The 21,490-nt window shown below is 39.0% G+C and overlaps 1 protein-coding gene across 3 annotated transcripts in view; it reads right to left on the bottom strand.

Moving 5' to 3' along the window:
• LOC145508724 (uncharacterized) overlaps window positions 1–21,490 on the bottom strand; it is an 885,448-nt gene that overhangs the window by 509,020 nt on the left and 354,938 nt on the right. For 2 of the 3 annotated variants that reach the window (XR_014055558.1, XR_014055561.1), the window contains 2 exons: window positions 7,256–7,332; window positions 1,883–1,989 (listed from right to left, as the gene is read on the bottom strand). The exons of the other annotated variant lie outside the window; for it this stretch is intronic. The gene's annotated coding sequence lies outside the window, so the exon portion shown is untranslated. Of the gene's footprint in view, window positions 1–1,882; window positions 1,990–7,255; window positions 7,333–21,490 lie in introns of those variants that run through there. 3 annotated transcript variants of the gene reach the window in all.

Genomic DNA, 21,490 nt, shown 5'->3' with positions numbered 1-21,490 from the left:
CACAATTTAATTAATATTAGTATATTTACAGAGTTGTAGAACAATGCCCATGACCTAATTTTAGAATGTTTCCATCACAAGCGTTGATAGCACATAAGCAACTTGAGGGCACTGCCATGTTTTGTTGATTTTTACACATTCAGGGCATAGAGTAGTACCTGTCACCAAGTATTTGTTGAACAATTAAAAAATAAATGAAAGGAAAAAATGAATGCCTAAACCATGATATATTCCACCCACTGGGCTCCTCTGTCCATGGAATTATCCAGGCAAGAAGACTGGATTGGGTAGCCATTCGCTTCTCCAGAGGATCTTCCCATTCCAGGGATCGAACACAGGTCTCCTGAATTGCAGGCAGATTCTTCACATCTGAAGCACCAGGGAAGGCCATTTATCCAAGATGCAACCTAATTTTGAAGCTTTCATTTTCATACACATTCTCCATCCTCTCCTTGACATTTCACCAACTTCCCCCCATTGCAGTCAATGATGAATTTACTATGGCAGAGAAAATAGGACTTTAAAATACCCAAGAAGCCAAGGAAGTCAGCACTGTGCATTTATGGGTGATTCAAGCATGTCGAGAAACTCATGGCTGCCCAAAATGAAGTTGGGTTTTTTGCTCCAAACAATTGAGATTGTCTCCAGTAAAATGGGTTAATGTAAAATGTCTGCTTTGAGCTCTATTCTCTTTATTTTTTTTCCTGCCCTTCTAAAATTTTCAGGCTGAGAGTCCAGTAACCTAAGATCTAGGCATAATTATGTCAACAGTTCACCTAATGAGTTAAGATAAATCACTTCACATCTCTGAACCTGAGCTTCCTTATAATATTCATCTCATCTCTTCCTATTCTGATTTAGTGAAGATGAAGTAAGCAGGAAGGTAAAATAGCACTTTAAAAGGTGAAAAGTACCATTTATATGTGATAGATTTGAACTGGCTACCATTCTCTCTGGTTTATTATCAATCACCTCCTTTATTTAAAGACACTCTTGTGATGACTGCAACTGTTAATACTACAACTACCTCAAACTGATGTTCAAACATACATATTTCATGCATAAAGCTGATATACTCTGTTAAAGGAAGAGGGTTTCTGATCTTCCTGAAGCTGTTCTCTTTTCTCAAATGATTCTAATGAATGTGGTTATACTGTTTCCCAAACCATAGCAGATTAGAAACGGAAATGAAAAGGTCCGCAAGAACACAACACATTGAGAACAGGAAGGGTGACAGCTGAAAACAGTAGAAAAAATAGCAACATTATAAAAGTAGATTATACTTTTACGTAACTCAAAAAAGTATAGCCAGGGGCCATTCACAGTAGAGACATGTAGTCCTGACTCAATGAGTCCTACAGAGCAAAAGGTCATTATGATGACTCTGAGTTACCAGAAGACTCCACTGCTTGAGAAAGATGGAAAGTGCAATTTTTAATACAGATTAACTTCTACTCTTTTACTCTTAATACAGAGATGAAAACAAATTATGTTTGATCCTAAACTATTAAATTAATGAGTTTGGTAACACAATAAATTTGATTTTTCATGTTATACCCAATACTGTTCACTTAGGTGACTTTACTGTATTTTCTGACTCTTTTGAGAATGGATGAGAACATTCTTCATTCTTAGTTGAGAAACAATTCTTTCCTAGGGGACACTGAATTATTTAGAGAAAGAAAAACCCATGAAATTTATAGGGGATATATAAATTGATCTAGGGACTCATTCCAGCATAGACAAGTACATAGCTTCCTAGGATTTAATACAGTTTGTATTATAATCATACATTTATGTTTGATTATCTCCTTTAGTCTCATTCTTCCCCATTAAACCACAGGCTCTACAGGGGCAAGGATTATATTTGTTTTGAACTCACCACTATAGCTCCAAAGCCTAGTCGAAGGCCTGGCATATAGAAATTATTCACTGAACATGTGGTGCTGTTGTATAAAAGTGGCCATCCACCTTCTTCGTAGCATTATACTGTAGAAAGAGTCATAGTCTTAATTTCATTACTGTTCAGTGAAGATACTCCCATGAGGTAGTAAATTCAAAAAAGTTAGCACAATATTTTACTTTTGCAGACAAGAGAACTGTGCTAAAAAGAAATAAAGTCATGTACCATGTGTTTTGTTCACTGAGAGATGGACCATGGATTCCTTCCCATGTTCTTCTTACTATTCCATACTTGGAGAGAAATTGATGTAACACTGGCCTGAAGATTTCAGGTAGGTTTTCTAAATTATCCATAGGAAAGTTTTATTTATAGATGTTCAAACAGAGAGACATGATAGTGCATTACTAAGAAAGGAGAAAAAGTGAAATAGGCAAGCAATTTCTTCCTAGAACTCTCTCTGCTTCTGGGTACTCGGTCCACTAGCAAAATTATTTATAAGACATTTTCTAAGTTCCTGGGGATGGTTTTGGCTCAATTAAAACCTGATTATTTTGTCCCCAGGATCTGAAGTGAGATATGAAATTAAGAGAATTGACTTTGTCAGGTTTCAAGTTTCCTCCCTTCTCAGACTCAAGAAATTAACTCCTCATCAGGCTGACAAATAACCATGGCATTTGGCATTATCATTATTAATTTGTGCACCTCCATAACTGCCCTTCTTAAAAAGCCTGTATTATCTGACCACATGGTCAATAATGCTGATGTTTGCCAAAGGCAGTGACTGTTACATAATAGATACTCATTTGTTGAAGGAAGAACTATGGATGGACAGATGGATAATCATAATTATAATCATAACTGTGATAATATGTTATCAATATCCTTAGAATAATAATGTATGGTACATCAGCCCCAACAGCAGCAGCCACTGTTTACACATAACTAGCCATATGAAATTAATATATATCCATATGCCAAAAAAACCCTCAATCTGTACTTCATATCTCATATAAAATTTACTCTTGTACTATAGAACCTAAATGTTAAACTTAGCACTATAAAACTGCTAAAAGAAGACATATGAGAAAATATACATAATTTCAGATAAAGCTAAGATTTCTTATACACAACACCTAAAGCAAGAAAAATTGATGAGTTGAACATCATCAAAATTCAAAACTTCTACTTTACAAGAGACATAGTTCAAAGAATGAAAAGATAAACCACAATTGGGAGAAAATACTAGCAAAAAACATATCTGACAAAAGACTTGTGTTCAAAATAGAAAATTCTCAAACTTTGATACTAAGGAAACAAATTGTTGTTGTTTAGTTGCTAACTCATTTCTGACTCTTTTGCAACTCCATGGACTGTAGCCTGTCAGGCTCCTGTGTCCATGGGATTTCCCAGGCAAGAATATTGGAGTGGTTTGCCATTTCGTTCTCCAACATTTATCACAGGACCCAGCGATCACACTCCCTAGATATTTACCCAAAACAAATGACAAGTTATATTTATCTAAAACCTGTATTAATACACAAATGTTTATAACATATTTATTCATAATTGCTCCATACACACTATAAACAACACAAATGTCCTTCAAGTGGTGGTGGTGGCTTGGTGGTTTAGTCTCCAAGTCGTGTCCAACTCTTGCAACCCCATGGACTGTAGCCTGCCAGGCTCTTCTCTCCATGGGATTCTCCAGGCAAGAATACTGGAGTGGGTTGCTATTTCCTTCTCCAAGGGATCTCCCCAACCCAGGAATCGAAACCAGGTCTCCTGCATTTCGGGCAGACTCTTTACCGACTGAGCTATGAGGGAAGCCCCCGTTCAGCTGGTGAATAGATGAATGTGGTATATCTGCACAAAGGAATACTATGCAACAATAAACAGAAAAGAAGCAATGATATAGGTATACCACAACATGGATGGATCTCATGAACAATGCAAAGAGAAAGAAGGCAGTTTCAAAGCCTACATAATATAGGATTCCAGTTAAATGGCATTCTGAAGAAGACACGATTATAGAACAGAAACAGATCCATGTTTGACAAGTCTAGGAGTAGGTGCAGATGTTGAATAGAAATGGAGAAGTCAGGAATTTCTTGGAGTAATGGAGCTGCTTTGTATTTTGATTGTGGTGGTGGTTACATGACTATATGACTTTGCCAAAAGTCCAAGAACTATACGCAGAATAAAACCCTAAAAATTGTATCACATATAGATTTCAAAAGCAAATATATACTGCATTCTAAGAAAAATCATAAAAATATGTAGCTAGAAATCTCTCAAAATCTTTAAAAACAGTGACTAACATCTGCTGAGTTCTTACCACATGACTCTGTGCAAAGGGTTTTTTGCAATTTGTCTTACTTAATCCTCACCATCCTTTTGAGGTATGATCTATGGTGATTCCCATTTGCAGATAAGTAAAAGGAGAGTCACAGAGGTTAAGTATCTTCGTTCTGATCTCAGTTTGCTGCCAAAGGCACGTGTTTCCAGAGGCTGTATTCTGATCCATCACTCTGCACAGCATTCCACTGATAAGGGCAGGAAATAGGACTGGGACCCATAGCCCAGTCTCAACCCTGTTTTGCTACCAACACGTCATGTGAGCATAAATAAGTACTTAATCTTTCTGTGTTTTCTTATTTCAAAATCCAGGCACTACAAAAATGATTTCTCAGTTTCTATTTAATCCTAGTTTACAAAGCTACAAATATATTTTGGTCACTTGCTGCCTGAAAAGACCAACATTTCTCATTTATTCAGGCTCTTTACATGCCCTCCTGCCCTGACATCTGAAAGTCTACCATTAGCTCTTTATTTCATAAGATTAAAGCATAGTGCCTCCAGAATAGTGCAGTGCATATATTGGAGAACTTGGAGTCTGGAAGCAGGTATAGGGATTGGTCAAGTCACTCACAGTCTAGCAATTGACAGAGTGGGATGATTGACCAACAGTGATCCAGGATTTTGTGTTATATGTTAAGGCCCTTGTTGTGAAGCGGTGTTATTTGGACTCGTGGGCAAGAGTGTGAGCTCTGGAGACAGACAGAGTTGAGATTAAAGCCTCTCTTCATCCTCAATTTTCTCATTGACAAAATGGGGCAATAACAATAACAAAAGATATTGCTATATAGGTAACTCTATGCCTATTAAAAAGAAAAGCAAAAAGCAGAGACACTATTTTGCCAACAAAGGTCCATATAGTCAAATCTATGGTTTTTCCAGCAGTCATGTATGGATGTGAGAGCTGGACCATAAAGAAGACTGAGTGCCAAAGAATGGATGGTTTTGAATTGTGATATTGGAGAAGACTCTTGAGAGTCCCTTGGACTGCAAGGAGATCAAATCAGTCAATCCTAAAGAAAATCACCCTGAGTATTCATTGGAAGGACTGATGCTGAAGCTGAAGCTCCAATACTTTGGCCACCTCATGTGAAGAGCCAATTTATTAGAAAAGACCCTGATGCTGGGAAAGACTGAGGCCAGGAGGAGAAGGGGACAACAGAGGTCAAGACGGTTGGATGGCATCACCGACTCAATGGACCTGAGTTTCAGCAAGCTCCTGGAGATGGTGAAGGACAGGGAAGCCTGGCGTGCTGCAGTCCATGGGGTCACAAAGAGTTGGACACAACTGAGCAACTGAACAACAATGCCTAATATGCATATAAAGTACAGTAAAACAATGATTAATCTCGCTCACAACTATTATGTTATTGAGGAACTGGATAAAACCAATATTCTTCTGGAATCAAAGAGGAAAGGAGGAAACAAATGCTCAAAGAGGATTAATAAGTTGCTCAAGGTCAAATATCTGGTAGAATTAAGAGTACTCCACAGAGCAGTGTAGCAACTGAAGGAGAGATGACTAAATGCTTTCTAATATCCGTGATATTCTGCATGTTTCTGACCTTGTAGAATGAGCTGTGTCCTTCGTGTTTCTTCAAGGCCCCCTCCCATCACCATCCATAACCAGAAGTTGGCAGGAACTACAAGCCCCTAATGTGCTATGCCACGGTAGGAGGTTTCCTCCACAAGACTGATCTCCCCATCTTTCTTAAGGGTACAGATTGTTCCCACAGGAAATACGACTGCCCAGAAATGATGCTGTGCTTGGCACTATCTTCACTCTCATATTATCTTCTGTTCCTCACTGGAGTCATCTCTGGCACTCTCTGGAATTCCACTTATGTGACTTTTCATTTGCTTCCTGTCAGAATAGTTGTATAATCAACAATGCTTGAAGTCAGTATACAACTCTACACCAGTGGCTCTCAAATCAGGGTTGATTTGTCCCATGGGGGGACATCTGGCAACAATTGGAAATATTTTTAGTTGTCTCAGTGGGGGAGAGGGGACTGATAGTATCTAATAAGCAGAGGCTAAGGATGCTGCTGAATATCCTATAAGACATAGGATGGCTTCCAAGAAAGAAATACATGGCCCCAATGACAAAAGTGCTAAGGCTGAGAAACCACTCTACAATGATAAAAGTCTTACATATCCATCTGCCCATTTGATTCTTATCACACCTTTGAGATGAAAGCCAGGTCAGTATTCACATTCATCCCCACATATCTCTTTATAATGAGGAGGATATAGACGGATGGGTAGTCCCACAGTTGGACTGAGAAAACTGAGACCCAAGGAAGTAAAGTGAGGCTGCCCTGCCCTTCTCCAGGTGATCTTCCTGAGCCAGGGATTGAACGTGGGTCTCCTGCATTGCAGGTGGATTCTTTACCACTGAGCCACCTGGGAAGCCCATATTCAATATTCCGGGACAAATCATAATAGAAAAAATGTAAAAAAGAACATATATATGTGAAGTCACTTTGCTATGCAGAAGAAATGAACACACTGTAAATCAATTATACTTCAATAAATTAAAAAATAAAATGTGAGAGTCAAGTTGTCCCTACTAACTTCAATCAGTGTGAACTCCTCCCAAATGGGCATTTTAAATCAGCAGTCCCCTTCTCCTTCAAGCAGACCCTGACTCCTCTGGCTGGAAATCAGCCCTTGCCCTCAGAACATTTCTATCTATTGTTGGCATGGTTCTCCCAGTCTTTTTTCTCCTCAGTGGCAGCTCCACATTTGAGTTAACTTTTATTCTTCTGGTGTCAGTACCTGGAACAGTACCTCAGGTGAGAGGAAAATGAATGTCAAGTGAAGAGCCCAGGGTTTCATGAGCTGCTTCCAGCTCCTGCCTTTATTTCTGCTGATCTCACCTGAACAGCTTCTGCCAAACACGTATCTTGGCTGGCTGTGCCAACCAGTGAAAAATGAATTAAGAAGGACAGCTAATGAGAAGATCAAACAACCCACAGAACTGGTAACTCATACCTTCTAGAGAAGTTTCACTGCTCCAAGTATCTTAAATAAATCATGGACCTTCTAGGGATGGTCCTTTGCACTCTGCCCTGAAAATCAAAGCAAAATGTCAATATTCTTTCTTTAGATGAAAGCTCTGAACTGAAACTTCAGAAAAGAATCACGCCTAGAATAAGGGATTATCTGTCTCTAAGTGCTTACCCTGAACAAAAGGCCCTGGGCTAGTCTTCCTGAAAACCTGTTCCCTGGAACCCCAAACCCACAGTGTACTTTAGGAAATAAAAGACAGGTTCAAATAAGCAGGTAAACACCACACACTGTATTCCTCCTTAGGTATTCACAAAGCATATTCACAACAAGAGTCCCTGAAGAGGCTTTCAAAATACCCTGCTGCTTAGAAACCTGCATAACATATTAATACTGAAGTTACATACTCTGGGAAACATGTCCACTGCCAAGTTTTGCGTCTATCTTTCCTGACTCACCATCTTGGGACTCTTTTCAAAAACAGCGTGCTATTTGGGAATTATATAAAGCCACTCTATGGATTACAAAGTGTAAAACTGATATTCAGGACTGTTATTATAGCAGTCATGTCAATAACAGAGGTGTTAAATCAATACTCCAGAAATATTTAGTTAGCACCCGTTAAGGGTCAGCAGTAGGAATGTTTGTTCAGCCGCTAAGTCGTGTCCAACTCTTTGTGATCTCAGGGACTGCCGCACACCAGGCTTCCCTGTCCTTCATTGTCTCCCTGAGTTTGCTCAAACTCGTGTCTTTTGAGTCAATGATGCCATCCAACCATCTCATCCTCTGCACCCCCTTCCCCTCCTGCCCTCAATCTTTCCCAGCATCAGGGTCTTTTCCAATGAGTTTTGTTATATAGGAATATAACAGCAAGGAATAAGGTCCCTATTCTCTGGTCTAATTCTTGGAATGGTATCATCTTCACACCTGTCATCCCCACTCCCTCTTCTGTTCTTAGTCGCCCAGTCATGTCTGACTCTTTGTGAGCCCATGGACTGTAGCCCTCCAGGCTCTTCTGTCCATGGGAATTCTCCAGCAAGAATACTGGAGTGGGTTGCCATGTGCTCCTCCAGGGGATCTTCCCAACCCAGGGGTCAAACTCAGGTCTCCTGCATTGCAGGCAGATTCTTTACCATCTGAGCCACCAGGGAAGCCCAAGAATACTGGAGTGGGTAGCCTATCCCATCTCCAGAGGATCTTTCTGACCCAGGGGTCCCCTGCATTGTAGGTGGATTCTTTACCAGCTAAGCTGCCATCCTCTGTAGTTTAGGGAGCCTAGAAGATGATCACTGTTGAGGAAAGAACAGAACTACTATTCTCCTTAAAGAGCAAAAAAGTCACCAGGGAGATGATTCTCCTCTGCTCTCTGAATTACAGTCTGAGAGAAAGTTCAGCGGAAAGATAAGGTTAGCTCTACTGATATCCAATGTCAACAAGACACAAGCTATGAGCACTCTGTCAGGGTCTTCTAATCTATAAAATGTCATGAACACACAAATCTTGAGAGCCAAGTTATTTAAGCTGTTCTACTGTTAAAAAAAAAAAAAAAAAAAGAACTACATGGGATGTTTCTGAAATTTGTCCTAGAGGCCTGATAAATGTGTGGAGGATGAATCCATCATGTCTAACTCTGAAGGAGTACAAAACCAAGAGTTGAGACAAACTCTTCACAGTGTGTGTATGAAAAGAAACTGGCTCAAAATTATCAGTGGGAGCATAACTTTCACATAGTAGTAGTACAAGCTCTTTATAGAGAAATTTGCCAATATCCATCAAATTTTAAATATATATACCATTTGACCCAAAACTCATTAATTCATTCAAGAAATGTTTACTGTGTATTGTTGGAGCTGCTAGAGATACAATCTACAAACTAGCGAACATACAATATTTTAAGTGATGATAAGGAACAAGCAGGAAAACAAGTCAAGTTAGAAGGAATGGAGAGTGCCAAGGTGGGACAAAGGTATTCTGGGAAGGCCTCCCTGTTTCAAGTGAAAACTGAAGGGAATGATGGGTAAGCTATGTGGGTACCTTGGGAAAGAGTGTTTCAGGTATGGGGACACTATGTGCTCTGAGGTCAGAGTGCATTTGACACTTTAAGGAACAGAAACAAGGCCAGCAAAGTGAGATAACTCAGAGAGGGAGCAGGACCCAAAGCCTGCAAAAGTCACAAATCAGATTATCCCAGGCCTCTAGGCCAGAGTAAAGACCTTGATTTTGCTCTAAGAGAGGTGTGAAGTCATGGGGACATTCTGAGCAGAGCAGGACAGAAAGTAATGTTTTTAGACAATCACTGTGACCTCTTGTATAGAGAAGAGATGGTAGGGGAGCAATGCAGAAGGAGAGAGACAAGATCAGAGGCCACTGCAATAAGTCAGGGAAGACAGGATGGTACTCTGGACCACTGTGGTAGCAACAGAGTGGGAAGCATTGATCACAGACAGGATTGGCAGCTAGTTTTGGCTGTGAGTGAGAGAAAGAGAGCCAACGAGGATGAATACAACATTTTTGGCTTGAAATGGTGGAAGGCTGCAGTGCCATTTACTATAATAGGGATTTTTTCTTCAAAAAAAGAATCACCAGTCCAGGTTCAATGCATGATATAGGGCGCTCGGAGCTGGTGCACCGGGATGACCCAGAGGGATGGGATGGGGAGGGAGGTAGGAGGGGGGTTCTGGAAGGGGAAAACATGTACACCCATGGTGGATTCATGTCAATGTATGGCAAAACAAATAAAAAAAAGAAACATTTTAGGAATGGATTCAGCATTTTATGAGTTCAGTTTTAGACTTGTTTACTTGGAGAAACAAAATGTAGACATCCAAACAGACAGTCAGTGGGCAAATGAATACATAAATCTGGCTTCAGGCAGGTGTCAGGTTGGAAATATATATATTTGGGAGTTCTCATTGTATGGTATTTAAAAATACATAAATCTGGCTTCAGGCAGGTGTCAGGTTGGAAATATATATATTTGGGAGTTCTCATTGTATGGTATTTAAGGCCAAAAAATCATGCAATATCTTCTATGGAGTAAGACTAGGTAGGACAGAAAAGAGGGCAACATTATAAGAATTTATTCTACCCATACATTCATGAATATGTGAAAAGTGACATATGTATAAGAACATTCACAGGAGCATTATTATGCAAAAGATTGAAAGCAATAAAAATCCACTAATAAAGAACTGGAGAAGTAATTATAGCAGTCTTTCAATGGACTATTCTTCAGTAGTCTTTTTAAAAATGAAGCTAACATCGTACTTAAAGCTGAGAAACTAAATGTTTTTCCCCCTGAAATCAGGTACAATGCATGGAGGTCTACTCTTACCACTCTTATTCAATAAAGTACTAGATGTTATAATCACTGAAATAAGCCAGTAAAAAGAAATAGAACCCATACAGAATTAAAAAAAAAAAAAAAAAAGAAATAAAATTATCCCTATTTGCAGGTGACCTGATTGTCTAATGTAGAAAATACAGGGAATCTATTCAAAATTAATTCTGGCATTTTTCAGCAATGAGTGGGTTGATCGAGCTTGCAGGATGCAAAATCAAAGCACAAGAAATAAATACATTTCCTATACTAACAACAAACCTATGGAAATTGAAATTATAACACAGTAGGTGGCTCAGATGGTAAAGAATCCGCCTGCCAATGCAGGAGACCCAAGTTCGATCCTCGGGGTGGGAAGATCCCCTGGAGAAGGGAATGGCTACCCACTCTAGTATTCTTGCCTGGAGAATGCCATGGACAGAAGATCCTGGCAAGTTATAGTCCATGGGGTTGCAAAGAGTCAGACATGAATGAGCAACTAACACCTTCACCTTCACCATTGGATTAATCATATCACAATGTTTATGTATATTAAATCATCACCTTTTACATCTTTTAAAAAATCATGTTGTACAACCTAAATAAATGCAACTTTTATCTGTCAGTCATATCTCAATATAGCAAGAAAATAACATGCTACCATTTACAACCAATCCAAAAAAATGAAACATTTAGATATCAACATATACAGATTATCTGTCTGCTGAAAATTACACAATGCTGATTAAATAAACCAAAAAAGATCTAAGTGAATGGAGAGCATAGTGAATATTCAATGTAATAAAGATGTTCAGTTCAGTTCAGTTGCCCAGTTGTGCCCGACTCTTTGTGACCCCATGAACCGCAGCACGCCAGGCCTCCCTGTCCATCACCGGCTCCCTGAGTCCACACAAACCCATGTCCATCGGGTATAATGTCATTACTAACAAAAACCCAGCAAGTATTTTATACGCATAGACAAGCTTACTCTGAAATTCATGTGGAGAACCATAGTCCACAGGATAGCTAAAACATTCTTATATAGAAAAATAAAGTAGAAGAAATCAGTCTACTTGATTTCATGGCTTCTTATATATTACAATAATCAAGACGGTGAGGTTTTGGCGGATGGATAGACACAGATCAATGGCACAGAACAGAAAGCATACAAATAGGTTCACACAAGCATGTGCTATTGATTTTTGATGCAGGTACAAAAGTAATTCATTAGAAGGACAGCCTCTGCAACCAGTGATGCTGGAGTAATTGGACACCAATTGGCATAAGAAATGAGCCTCAATCTCAGCCTCACGTATTATACAAAAACTAAGTTAAAATGGGTTATGGACTTCAATGTAAAACTATAAAACTTTAAAAGAAAACAGAAAATCTTCATGATCTAGGGCTAGACAAAGTTTCAGACTTGACTCCAAAAGCATAATCCATTAAGGAAAATGCTAAATTAGTTCTCATCAAAATTAAGAATTCTTGCTCTGTAAAAGTCGATGGAAAGAGAATAAAAACACAAGCTATAGACTGGAAGAAAATATTTTCCAGCCATATATCCAACAAAGGAATGGTATCTAAAATATATTTGAAAACTCAACAGTAAAAAATAAAACAGCTCAATGAGAAAATTGGCAAAAGACATAAACAGGCATTTCAATAAAGAGGATGTATAGATGATAAAGGCCCAAGAAAAGATGTCCACTATCATTAATCATCATGGAAAAACAAATTAAAATCATAATGAGATACCATTACACACCAAACAGAATGTCTACAATAAAAAATAGTGACATCACCACATACCGGTATGGATGTTAGAAAATGGAAAACTCGCAATTGCTGATGGGAATATAAAATGGTACAGCTATTACGAAAAAATTTGACAGTTTCCTATAAAACTCAACACACAATTACCATACAAACCAGCAATCATACACTTGTGCATTACAGAAAATTGAAAACTTATTAAAAAACTGTATGTAAATATTCACAGAAGCTTGAGTCATTGTAATAAAAATCTGAAAACAGCTCAGATGTCCCTCAGCAAATGAATGATGAAACAAATTGTGATATGTAAATACACACTCAATAATAAAAAGGAACAAGCTATAGATACAGAGAACTTGGGCAAATCTCCAGGGAATTATGTTCAATAAGAAAAAAAGCAAATCTAAAAGATAACACATTGTGTGATTCCATTCATATAATATTTTTTGAATGACAAAAATTTTTTAAATGAACAGATTAGTGAGTGACAAGAGTCAGGGACCAAGAAGAGGTGGGAGGAAGGTGGGTGTGAAGGGTGAAGAAAATGTTCAGTGTCTTGACTGGCCGTGGATACAAAGAACTACACATGTGATGTAATTGCATAGAACAAATACTCCTACATTCTCTCTTCTACCTAAATAAATATAAGTGGAACTGGGGAAATCTAAATAAGATCAGCAGGTTGTTGCAATGTCAACATTTTAGGTGTGATACTATACTATTTTGCAAAATGCTGATATTAAGAGAAATTATATAAACAGTACACAAGATCTGTTATTTCTTACAATGGCATGAGAATCTACAATTATTTTATTAATATTTCTGATTAAAAGTAATTGTTTAAACAAAATACAAAAAAGAGAGAGACTGCTCTGTTTATACTGAGAAAGAAGATATTAAATATTTATTTGACTTAATTTATCTATGATACAATAGCCGAAAACACAAGGTACATAAGAGAAACCTACCATTTTAAGGGAAAAGATCAGACCAGCTATGGGTAGGACAATGGAGGGACTGGTAACAGTGACTGCCTCTGGGGAGACAAACAGAGGAGGTGGGGTGGGGCGGGGTGAGACCAGGGGTGGGAGGGAAGACACATTTTTGCATTTCACTTTTTGAATTTTGAGCCATGGGAATATATTATCCATACCCCACCTCAAAATTAATTAATTTTAAATAAAAATAAGTTGTTCCTAAATTCAAATTGCTAAGCCTGAACAATGAAACAATAACACAGAGAACCAATCCACCAACACACATGTTTTTTAACTGTCCCCTAAGATAGATGCAGGTTTCCCTGCTAGCTCAGATGGTAAAGAATCCACCTGCAATGTAGGAGATCCAGGTCAATCCCTGGGTCAGGAAGATCCCCTGGCAAAGGAAATGGCAACCCACTCCAGTATTCTTGTCTGGAGAATCCCATGGACAGAGAAACCTGGCAGGCTACAGTTCCTGGGGTTGCAAAGATTCAGACACAGCTAACCAACAAAGCACCCATGCATGCTCATGAGATAGATGCATAGATTAAGGCTATAAAATACTTGAAATTATGTGTATAAAGCATTACCAATTTCAAGTCAGAGAGAAACATTCATAAACAGGGAGAAAGAACTAACATATGACAGCTATGCTAAGGTCTGAGGAGTCTAAGTAGTGAAGGCTTAGGAGAAATTAGTGATGGGAGAGATTTAGAGTTGGAATAGAAGAAAGGTTTCCTACAACAGATGGGATGACCTTGACCTTGAAGTTCAGAAAGAATTTTTGAACAAGTAAAGAGGGGACCAGTATAAAGATATTTGGTGGTGGTTTAGTCCCTAAGTTGTGTCCAACTCTTTGTGACCCCATGGAGCCTGACCCTGCCAGGCTCCTCTGTCCATGGGATTCTCCACGCAAGAATGCTGGAATGGGCAGCCATTTCTTTCTAAAGGGAATCTTCCCTGACCCAGGGACTGAACCTGGGTCTCCTGCATTGCAGGCAGATACTTTACTGACTGTGCTACCAGAGAATGATAGCTACCTAAAGATCTGTTTAGGTGAACAGACAACAGAAGTGCTATATTTTCATAATGCTCTAGAGATTACCAAGCCTGTTCAAATTATTGGAGGGCTCTAAAATAGGTGTTAATGTTTTGTACATGTGCAAACTGAAGACTAGAAAAATTCAATGAAGTTTCCAATGTCCCAGATCTTATAAGTTAAAGAGAATAGGAGTCCTGACTGCTAAAAACTCACTCATTCCACTAGATATGAAACAAAAAAGCTAAAGATGGCCAAGATAGTAAGGATACGTGGGGCTTCATGCCTAGTCCAGTTAAAAGCAGCTCTATCACCAGAATTGAAATTTACACTCAGAAAATTGACAAATATTTTGTTTAGTTCTAGATGTACCAGTTGAGAACCTTCCATAAATTTGCTTATTTTATCCTCATCATCACCTTTTGATTTAAATATCTTTAATCCTAATTTTGTAGAAAAGGAACTCTGGGACCATGGATATAAATAACATGACTCAGTTCACAAAGCTGTCACATAACAGAGTCACAGTGGAAACCCCAACTGTGGTCTGTTTCTGCATCCAATGCTCTTTTCACATCACTGGTGTCACATTTTGCTAAAGTTACCAATACATTACCTTGCTTTCCCCAAATCCTCCCTAATAAACTAATTTCAAAAAATAATAAGTCTGACTTGGCATTTTAAGAATGACTATAGAGCTAGTAATTACTAATATTTCACTCATTTAGTTAATATTTTCTACGTCTTTTGATCTTTATAGCCACAGTGCAGATGAAAGAAATAATGCTAATATGTTCTTCTGCTTATTAATCAGAACCAGCTTTGTCCTTGCAGACATGTAAATAGCAGAGCTAAAAGTATCCTAAGATATAAACAATCAGGTCCTTTCATAAATGAGGAAACAAAGACACAGAGAAGCAGAGGGGCTTCCTCAGGGTCCCGCAGCTGACCAGTTAAAGATTTGGGACTGACACTCATGTCCCCTGGTTCTCAACTTTAGGAGATGAATTGCTGATAGCAAGATGCAATAGTAACATAAAACAAATTCTAAAGCATACTGACTCCATAGATGAGGCTGTTGAGGAAGACAGTAAAGGAACGGATGGAAGAAGTAGTATTTAAACAGTAACAATTGGGCTTTACAGATCACAACAGACAAAAATCAATCTTCATTCACCATCTAAAACTGAATCAGATATCTCAAAGGGAAATGCATAAACACCATCTGTGAAAACAAACTCCAGAAAAATCAATTGCATTTTATGCATTTGGATCCTGGGGAATATATTACTTCACTGAGATGGTGAATTTGATTTTGACTTGGCTTTGAATAAGACTTTTAAAAGTGGCCATCAGTGAGTCTGAGATATAAAATCATACATTCATATAAGACTCCTTTTAACCCAATCCCTTCATTATGAAGGTGAAGAAACTACTACACGGAATAGAACAAGGATTCAAAATGGAACAAGACATTCCCAAGTTGATCTTTTTTTTCTTTTGAGATAAGGAGTAAAAGTCAGATTAGCTAATGCCTGGTCAATAAAAGCACAGACTTCAGAGGGAAACAAACTTATGTTCCAGTCCTGCCTCCACTACCACTATCGGCCTGACTGTAGCAGTCACATCTATTCGCTAGGATGTATCTATTGCTAATCCCCATTTCCTTGGCCTGCCTCCTGAATAAAGCCAGAGGAAGGCGAATACTCATCTTCTCATTTTGTGTGTGTGCATGCGTACTCAGCAGTGTCAACATAACTCTGGCCAAAAAGACATAAGTAAAACCAGCCAGGGTCCTCAAAGAAAATTTTTACTTTTCATAATTAAAGAAATACACATGGCTAGTGCCACCCATCTCCTCTTGCTGCTTCCCTGAACACAGATTTGCTGCCTGAATCAAGTACTCTAGGTCATAACCATTATGTGGCCAGGGGTATTCAAGCATAAAGAAGAAAAGCCAATACACTGAAGATGGTGGAGGCATAGCAGAATCTTAGAAAGAACTTGAATCCTTAATGACATCACTGAAGTGGAATATGTAGCAAGAGTATCACCAGAATTCTCATCTGAGGGGAAAAAAATACCCGCATTTATGTAAAACAACATTCGCTGCAGTCAAAAGACAACTGATAGAGTTACCTTGGACAAGTTAATCTCTCTAAGCCTCAGTTGCCATATCTGTAAAATGAGGAACAACCATATTATCTCAGCAGTTTACTGCACATCATTAGTTCAGTATATATTAACTGAGCATTTACTATGTAAGAGACAGTTCTAGGAGATGGGGATGTAGTGGTAATTAAAGGTTCCTTTGACTATAGAATAGACATTCTAATCTTAAAATTCAGGCAATAAACAAATAAAGAAGTTAATTTTGAAGACTAAAGCTAGAAACACACGTGAAAGACCTGACACAGTGCTTGGCACAGAGTAATGCTCAAAAAATAGCAGCTGCTACTGTTATAATTCTTATTGGCCTTCAATCATTACTGATTAAATTCTTAGGACTTCCCCAAACCCACATATATAAGAGTTATTAGAAATACAGGGATCTCAAGCCATCTCATAATGCTACAAGGAATCCTTGCACTCTGACCTGCGGATTAATTTTTTCTTCGCAAGCTGGGAACATTCTCTCGATCTTGAGGCACCAAAGTTCATATGCCTTTAGAACTTGCCAATATCAGGACTTGTTTTGAATGATCAGACCAAAAAGACTCACATAGCTGGAAAGGAAGAAGGAAGTTGGAGATGAATGGGGATTTGCTATGGGTGGTTGTTCTGTCTGTAACTAAAAATCTGGCAGGACTTTGCCTAGAGCAATTAACCCATGTGAATGCATGTTAATGACCACTTCTCTTAGGAGATGGCCATGAGACATCTAACTGGGACAGGACAATATAATCCAAAATGCCTTTGTTTTTCAGATGTCATTTCATTTGAAAGTTGTTTCTTGAGTGGGAATTGAAAGCCAATGATAAAGAGTTAGGCTTGAAAGTATCATTGAGTGAATCCAGGGTCTAGTGCTAGATCCAGTCTACGGCCATACCACCCTGAACCCGCCCGATCTCGTCTGCTCTAGTGCTAGATTCAAAAAATGATTTTCTGTGTAGTACCGAGCAATCCTTCCTTTATCTGGTCCTGTTTTCCCATCAGCACAGTAACAGAGATGGACTAGACCATGTCAACTCTGACATCCTCTCATTCTACTTTTCTCAAATCATCTGCTCTGTTGAGATGCCCTCCTCCCAGCAGCACTGGAACAAGGGTGCCTCTCTCAGCAGATTTGCTAATGCCCAGTCACTAGGGGAAAAAAAAACTGCTGACGGATGCTCTGGCTGCCTCCATGTTGTTAAACACCTACTTACAGCTCTAATCGGCTGGTTTTCACGCCCAGGAGATAGGGATTGATTGCTGACACCGACCTGGCAAGAAGACGATCCTGCAATCACCAGCCAAAGCAACTTAGGCATGCAGGCTGGGAATTTGGCAAGTGGTGCTGTGAAGGGGAGACATAGCAGGGGACACAAGAATGGGAGGTGGTTTTGCTTAGTGGTTAAGAGCATTGGCTGCAGAGTCAGGTGCTTCTAGATTTCATTCCTATCTCTATCCCATTCTACCTGGGTGAAGTTGGACTTGTTACTCCACATGTTTCTCAATAGCAGCAGACTCTGCCCCACTGTCCCAGGGACTGAACCTGGATGGGTCTATATGGCACCGTAGTCTTTTCTGCTTGTCTGTGATTGTGTAAGTGGCTGTGTGACCCAATCCTGGCCATTGAGACCTGAGATGATATTTTTTCTGGGTAATTCTTTGGTAAAATAAATAAATAAAAGAGACATCTGTAAGATACTTCTTGGTCATTAATGTTATAATGCTAAGCCACTCTGTGACCATAAAGACTCTGTTGATAGAATGAGTATCGCAGAGCAAACACATGGAGGGAACCTGGGCCTGTGATGATGTCACTGAATCACCATATTCTTCACAACCCTAGAACTGCCCTATTCTCAGCATGCTTGCTCTTGCTAGATGAGAAAAGAAATTCCTATTACTCATACTACTTTTAGTAGGTTTTATGTTTATTGTATCCAGAGTCTTCTGAGAATAGCAGTCATAATAATTGCTATTATCATTGCTAAAATTCTACTGTGCATAGTAGCATGTGTGTGTACTTAGCCAGTCAGTCATGTCCGACTCTTTGTGACCCCCATGGACTGTAGCCCACCAGGTTCCTCTGTCCATGGGGATTCTCCAAGCAAGAATACTGGAGTGTGTTGCCATGCCCTCCTCCAGGGAATCTTCCCAACCCAGGGATCGAAGCCAGGTCTCCCACATTGCAGGTGGATTCTTTACTATCTGAGCCACCAGGGAAGCCCCAGGGTAGTACACAAAGCAAAAATTCAGAGTTAGAAATCTGGGCTCAAATCTTAGTAACTCCACTCAGTATGCCATATCTCCATTTCCTCACTTTTCATTTACAGGTATACCTCTGAAAATCATGAGGATTTGAAAAGTCATAAGGATCTACACAAACTTAAAGGAATATTTATTAATACCCACTTTACCATTGGTAGTCTCTGACGTGTAAGGAAAAGCACAGTAGCTGAGAGTCACCAGAACTGATTCCTCACTGTGGCTCTGACACTGACTTCCTTAGTAACACTGCACAAGTCCCTTCCCTTCCCTTCCCTGAACCTCAGTTTCTCTGTAAAATTAGAGTCTTGAGATGGCTTAAATCTAGTGCCATTCATGGAATTGATATTCTATAAATCAAAGTGATATATTTTTTTTCCTTGTGTAGCAGGAAGACATTGACCGAGGTGACAACAAACTTAGTGGAAGAGCCGTGAGAACCTCCTATGAGCACTGTGTGCTGTGCTTAGACCTTCTGCATTGCAGTCAGCTACCACACGTGGACAGTCCCTACCTAGGCAAGATTTCACTCTCCTCTCAGCATTATGCTGCCTACTGCACCTTACCTTCACTTATAACTATCCTGTTGGACAATTTCTCTGGCATCTCAACTCACAAAGAAAATACTGCCTGAAAATTTCTAGTTTTTCCTCATGAAGAATGAGCTACTTAAAAAGCAAGGCCAATAAAAGCAATGTTTCTTCAAGTAAAATTATTTTGGCTTAATGCAGAAATTGTTTAAGAAAACAAACTAAAACTCCCATCCAAATGAAGCCAACAGCACTTCCAAAATGCCGAATCTAGACACAACACCAGATGGAACAGAAGTAGATGCTGTTTTACCCATTTTCGTTGCCTTCTGCCACTGCATGGAGACTGACAAGAAAGCCTTCCCATCTGTGTGGTGTGTGGTCCTTTTAAAAGCCCTTTTATGTGACTCTCCCAACAGTACTATAAGGAATGAAGGCAACGAGATGGCAATATAGCGTAATGGTTAAGATCTACACTTTGGAATAAATGGTATCTGAAGCCAACTCTAGCTCTGCTCAGTTCATTCTTTTTCCTTCTCTCTCAAAATGTATTGTACACTTTCTATGTGCCAGAAACTCTTTTAGGCTTTAATATCACTCTCCAACATGCATACATATCCTCCTCCCGCAATCACTCCAATCACTCCCAGAACCTCACATGTGTTCAGGTGGTGGGCCCTTTTGGCCTCCCTCCGGTCAAAAGGATGAATTGTGTTCATCAACACTGGTCATTGCAATTTCTCCCATTCCTCTTTGACTGTTACAAGTCTCACAATGAGCACGTGTCCCAGGGGTCTCAAAGACCATGCAAACACTTGATGTTTTTCTAAAAGCACTAGTGGCTAAAGCTTATTAAAGCAGAAGGATATATAAGATCATCAAGGGGAAAAGACACAAGGCAGAATCTAGGGAAATCCATGCCCAGGCTTTGTGAAGCGATTTCCATCTGGTGAGGTGACACATGAGTGTGCTTGTGCTTTCCAACAATAAAAATGTAGTGACAAGGATGCCTACTCTCATCACTTTTATTCAACAGAGTAATGGAAGTCATAGCTAAAGCATTTAGGCAGGTAAAAGAAAGAAAAAGCCTCCAAATTGAAAAGGGAAATGGATAAAGGCTTGAATGCAAAACCTGATACCTAAAACTCCTAGAAGAGAAGAGATTGCTAACTCCTTGACATCAGCCTTGGTGATGATTATTTTTGGATTGGACACTAAAAACAAAAGCAATGAAACCAAAAGTAAACAAGTAGGACTGTATCAAACTACAAAGTGTCTGCACAGCAAAGGAAACGATCAACAAAATGAGAAGGCAACTCATTAAACGGGTGAAAGTATTTGCAAATGATATACAGGCATACCTCAGTGATACGGTGTGTTCAGTTCCAGACTATGACAATAAAGCAAATACTGTAATAAAGCAAGTCACATGAGTTTTTTGGCTTCCCAGGGCATATAAGTTATGTTTAACCCATACAGAAGTCCATTAAATGTACAATAGTATTTGCTTTAAGAAAACAATATACATACCTAATTTTAAAAATATATTAGTGGTTAAAAAAAAAAAAAAGCTAACCATCATCTGAACCTTCAGCAAGCCATAGTATTAATAGTAATACAGAGCTCACTAATCATTGATCACCATGAAAAAATAATAATATGTGTGTGTGTATTAGTTGCTCAGTTGTGTCTGACTCCTTGTGACCCCAGGGACTTTGGCCCACCAGGCTCCTCTGTCCATGGAATTCTCCAGGCAAGGATACTGGAGTGAGTTGACATTTCCTCCTCCAAAATAATAATACAGAAATGTTTAAAATATTGCAAGAATTACCAAAATATGACACAGACACACAAAGTGGGAAAACAACACTGATAGACTTGCTTGACAAAGGGTTACCACAAACCTTCAATCTGTAAGAAAAAAACAAACAACATCAGTCAGCGTGATACAGCAAAGCACAATAAAATGAGGTATGCTAATATCTGATAACAGGTTAATAACCAAAATATATAAAGAATTCAACAGCAAAAATTTTTTCAAGAGCAGAGGATTGAAAGAGACATTTTTCCAAAGATGACATGCAAATGGCCAACAAGTGCTGCAAACACGCTCTGTATCATTAATCATCAGGGAAATGCAAATCAGAACCCCAGTGAGGT

The sequence above is a fragment of the Giraffa tippelskirchi genome, chromosome 6 (assembly GCF_054371585.1).
Source record: "Giraffa tippelskirchi isolate mGirTip1 chromosome 6, T2T-mGirTip1v1.2.pri, whole genome shotgun sequence".
Lineage (NCBI taxonomy): Eukaryota > Metazoa > Chordata > Mammalia > Artiodactyla > Giraffidae > Giraffa > Giraffa tippelskirchi.
The sequence above is the reverse complement of the archived record's forward strand: the minus strand, read 5'-3'. Positions and strand labels throughout refer to the sequence as shown.